Below are 5,123 nucleotides of genomic sequence, written 5' to 3' on the forward strand. Positions count from 1 at the left end.
AGAGAGGAGAGTCAGCAGGGCGTCAATAAGGTCAGCAGGGGAGTCAGCACAGCGAGGGGTCAATAAGGGTTCAGCGGTGTCAGCAAGAAGTCAGCAAAGAGTATAAGAAGGGCGTCTGTAGGGGGTGAGCCAGAAGTCAGTAGTGGTTAGGAAGGAAGTCAGCAGTGTTCAGCAAAATGGTAGCAGTGGTCAGCAAGGAAGTCAGCAGTGGTCAGCGAAAAATCAGTAGTGGTCAACATGTATTACCAAGGTATATATTCAGATAAGTGGGAAGGTCACCGAAAGTAGGCTAAAATATATGAGGGTAAAAAAGACGAGATCAAAAGGTCTGCAAAGAATGTAATCAGTAGAAAGGTCAGTAAAGATCAGCAAAAAGAAGGAGGAAAGCGGAAATGCCAACAGGAAGAGTGAAAATATTAATACTTCACACAGGAACATTGTATTTGTGCAGCGAGAAGCGAGCTTTTTTTATATTATTGTTTCCTTTTTTTTGTGCCCTTGAGCTGTCTCCTTTGTTGTAAAAAAAGAAAGTATAGATTTACGGCCTGCGGTTCATCAGTAAATCAGGAAATCAGTAAAAATATAAAAAAAGGAATGTGGGAATAAAGATAAAGATTAAAACAATAAAGCAGTAACCTCTCCCAAACAAAGAACATCTGTATCAACTCCGACAATAACAATAATATTAGTAATTATGATAATACTTCTACTAATGAAAATAATGAAACTCCACTTTTAAACGCAACACTACTACTACTACTACTACTACTACTTCTACTACTACTACTACTACCACCACCACCACCACCACCAAGAACAACACCAATACCAATACCAATAATAATAATAATGATAAAACGAACACAGCTACAACAGGCAATCACGGCAATAGCTTTCAATGCGTCTCCGGGTTCCTTTGTGCTGCCTGGCTGACCCGCGCGGAGATAAAGAGAGATATTACCATAGATTAATTCCCGCGTCCCGCCCAGAAAAGAAGATAAAAGGGAGAAAATATACGGGCGAGGGTCATATTATTTCTGTTTATATTACATTCTTCACGACCATTACTGGGAGGGAGGGGGGGGGGAGAGAGAGAGAGAGAGAGAGAGAGAGAGAGAGAGAGAGAGAGAGAGAGAGAGAGAGAGAGAGAGAGAGAGAGAGAGAGAGAGAGAGAGAGAGAGAGAGAGAGATGCTACATGAAACCCAAACATATATATAGCTTCCCTTCCCTCCTTCTCCCCCCTCCCCCCAAAAAAAACAGTAAGGGGTGAAGAGTTTAAAGTGAAATGAGAAGTGGAAAAAAAGGGGAGAGGGAGGAAAAAGGGACATGGGAAAAGGAAGACAGACGAGGGAAGGGACGATGAGGAAGAGACAAAACAAGGAAAAAAAACACACACAAAAAAAGAATACTGGAAAAAAAAGAGAAGAGTGGAAAGGGAAATGAGAAATAAAAAAAAAAGAGAGAAAATGGGAGAAAACGGGAATGAAAAAGGGGAAACAGAGGAGAAAGGGATGATAAAAGCAACACGAACATTTACAAGACCTCCCCCTAAAAAAAGAAAAAAAGAAGGAGGTAGAGTACAAAGGGAAGGGGAGAAAGGGAGAGAAGGGAAGGCAGAAGAGGAAGAAATTACAGAACACAAACATATATATAAGCCCCCCCCTTAAAAAAAAAGAGTGAGAAGGGGACAAGAGACAAATGAAAAGGGAAGTGAAAGGTAAGAAAGAGGGGAAAAGGGGACGTTAAAAAGGGAATAAATTGAGGAAGGGAAAAGATAAGGATCACTACAAAAAAAGAAAAAACCAGAAAGAAGAGGGGGAGGAAAAGTACACAGGAAAATGAGACGTGAAAAAAACGAGGGGAAAGAGGGGAAAAGGCGTCATGGAAAAGGGAATTGAATTGAGGAAGGGAAAATACAAGGATCACTAACAACAAAAAAAAAAAAAAAAAAAAAAAAACATCGAAGAGGGGGGTGGGAGAGTAAATAGGGAAATGAGAAAGGGAAAAAAAGAGTGAAAAGGGGGAAAGAAGGGAAACAGACGAGGAGAGGGACGGAGAGGAAGAAATGACCGACAGAATGAGCAAAAATACTCTTATACCCCCCACCCCCCAAAAAAATAAGGAGGGAAGAATGAGTACAAAAATAAATGAGAGGAATAAAAACAAGGGGAAAAGGGGAAAAAGGGGAAACAGACGAGGGGAGGGACGGAGAGGAAGAAATGACAGAAAGAATGAACAAAAACACTCATATACCCCCCCTTAAAAAAAATGGAGGAAGAAATGAGTACAAAGGGAAATGAAAAGTGAAAAAAAGAGGGGAAACGGGGAAAAAGGGGAGACAGACGAGGGGAAGGACGGAGAGGAAAAGATAACAGACAGGATGAACAAAAACACTTATATAACCCCCCCTCCCCCCCAAAAAAAGGAGGAAGGAATGAGCACAAAGGGAAATGAAAAGTGAAAAAAAAAGAGGGGAAAGGTGGAAGAAGGGAGAGAGATGAGGAGAGGGACAATAAGGAAGAAATGACAGACAGAATCAACAAAAACAATTATATAATCCCACCCCCCAAAAAATGAAGGGAGGAATAAGTACAAAGAGAAATGAGAGGTATAAAAACAAGGGGAAAAGGGGAAAAAGGGGAAACAGACGAGGGGAGGGACAGAGAGGAATGCTACACGTATCCATCTCCGGCATAATGCAATAACTCGCGAGTCTAAAAATTTTGGATTATTGGATAAGGAAAATTTGAGTGGCGTGTTTGTTTCTTTCATGTCGAGGCAGCGGGGGGGAGGCGGGAGAGGAGGGGGAGAGGTAAGGGACGGGGGGATGGGGGGGGGAGGGTCAGTGGCGGGCCCCTTTATGAAATAGTTCGAGTGGAATTTCACCTTTGCCCGAATCGGTCATTTTCTTGCGTCGTTAAACTTCATACGCGCATTTATACTCGTCTCAGGTTCTCGGTCTTATACTCATATTAAAAAGCAACAAAAACTAGTCAGAGAAACAATGAACTGAGGAATGAAAATAAACTCTCAAAAATTTAAGATAGATAGATACAGATAGATTGAGAGAGAATAAGGAAAGAGAAGAGAGGAAAGCGAGAAAGTAAAAGGAAAAGAAAAAGAACGGAGACAAAATACATAAAGAAAAAAAAATGTATAAGTAAAAAATATAGATTACCTGACAGTCATTATTCTCACTCTACTTATTATATATATTTTCACAATTTACACACAGTTTTATTTCTTTCTCATGTGCATTTACCAGTCTAAGTTTTTTCGTACATTGTTTTTAAAGGAGCTAAACTATTTGTCCTTATTTCAGTTTCTCTCTGTTTCTTCCCCCTCCCCCTCACACACTCTCGCTTTCTCTTTTTCTATGTCGTAGGATTGAGTGTAAAGAAAAAGCGAATTGTATAACTTATGTTCCTCTCCCTGTTCACGTCCCTCCTACCCTCTTCTTTCCTCCCTTGCCTAGCGAAAATAATATGTAAAGGTGATTGTGTTCTTTGTTAATGTACTACGTCAATTCTTAGTCAGTTTCCTTCCATTCTTTCTTTGTCTATCAACTTCTTTTCTATCTCCCTTGCACTGTCTATCGCCCTTTATCTCTTCCTGCTTGTCTTCATATCTACTTTCCCGTATCTATCGCCTCTTCTTTCTATCTTCTCTTCCTTCCTCGCGTCTTCCATCCCTTCCTTGTATAAACTTAAACAAAAGGAACGAAAGACAAACGGAATCAAAGAAAACGGAGAGCGGCGACGTCAACGCCACTATTCTCCGCCATTCTCGTATTTGTTGTAACGTTGCGTCGAAGGCTTCCGATAAATGAGTCGCCGCTTTGAATGTGCGAAGTGAAGCGAGGAATAAATAAAGGTGGACTCAGTGTTGCCACCCCCACCCACCCAGGCACTCTCTCCCCCCTTCCTCCCCTTTACCCCCTGGTCCCTTCACACACTCGTTGGGATATGACATACAACAGCTTTTAGTGGTCCGGTTTGCCCCCCCTCCCCCCCACCTCCCACCCTCTCACCCCCCCCCCCTCTCTCTCTCTCTCTCTCTCTCTCTCTCTCTCTCTCTCAACGGAAGGGAAAAGCTTACCAATACAGCTTCAATTCCTTTTTCTACTTCTTCTTTTTTTTTTTTTTTACTCCTATTCGCTCTCTCATTCTTCCGTTACAAGTAGAAAGAGTAATACATAATACAAACGATTAAGTATACATATAAACTCACTTCTGTCACCCTCTCTCCCTCTCTTCCCCGTGCAAAATGAGTAAATTAATAATACACAGTTAAACATTCATATCATTCTCTTTCCCTTTGTGCATGTGCAACGTTTAATACAACACAACAGTTTTTCCTTTCCTTTATTTTGTATTCCATTGGTTGTGCTTGGGGGTAAGGATCGCATGCCCTTCCTGGTGGGTTCGAACTGCATTCCACAATTCATCTCCCTCAAGGCCTAATGCTCTAATCCACTCTACCATCACGTCCTCATACAACAGAGTTAACCACCCTTATGTCTTTAGATTTTTCCTTCCTCTCCCTAACTCCAATTGTAATTCACAGTTAAGTAGTTCACAATGCAAAGAGGAACACAGGCTCATATAATATTTCCACCTTTTTTTATCATTCCTTAGCGTATTACCATGTGACGAAAGTAATTATGTACTAAGAAATGCATGACGTTAATTACAATACAAGTAGATTACGTAGGTTACAATGCAGAAAAGTACAAAGTCTTATATTCTTACTTTTCCTCCCCTCTCATAACGCTACAAGTATTATATTATGTACTAAGGTAACTGAGCAATCATAAGGTTAATTTCAGTGCAGGTAGATCACGCAATATACAATGCAGAAAGGTGCACAAGCTCACATTTTTACTTTTTCTTCCCTTTTTATTATCGTACAAGTAAAATATATGTACAAAGGTAAAGACAAGTATATTCTCAACTCTCCCTCCTATAAGTATAAATAAATCATACATAAAACACACACTTACTTACATTCACATCAGTACGGTTACTTACATGCATACTTTTATATTTCTTTCCCCTCTCTTCCTTCCTCCCCGACAAGTATATTCTCAACTCTCCCTCCTGTAAGTATAAATAAGTCATAC

The sequence above is a fragment of the Eriocheir sinensis genome, chromosome 44 (assembly GCF_024679095.1).
Source record: "Eriocheir sinensis breed Jianghai 21 chromosome 44, ASM2467909v1, whole genome shotgun sequence".
Classification (NCBI taxonomy): domain Eukaryota; kingdom Metazoa; phylum Arthropoda; class Malacostraca; order Decapoda; family Varunidae; genus Eriocheir; species Eriocheir sinensis.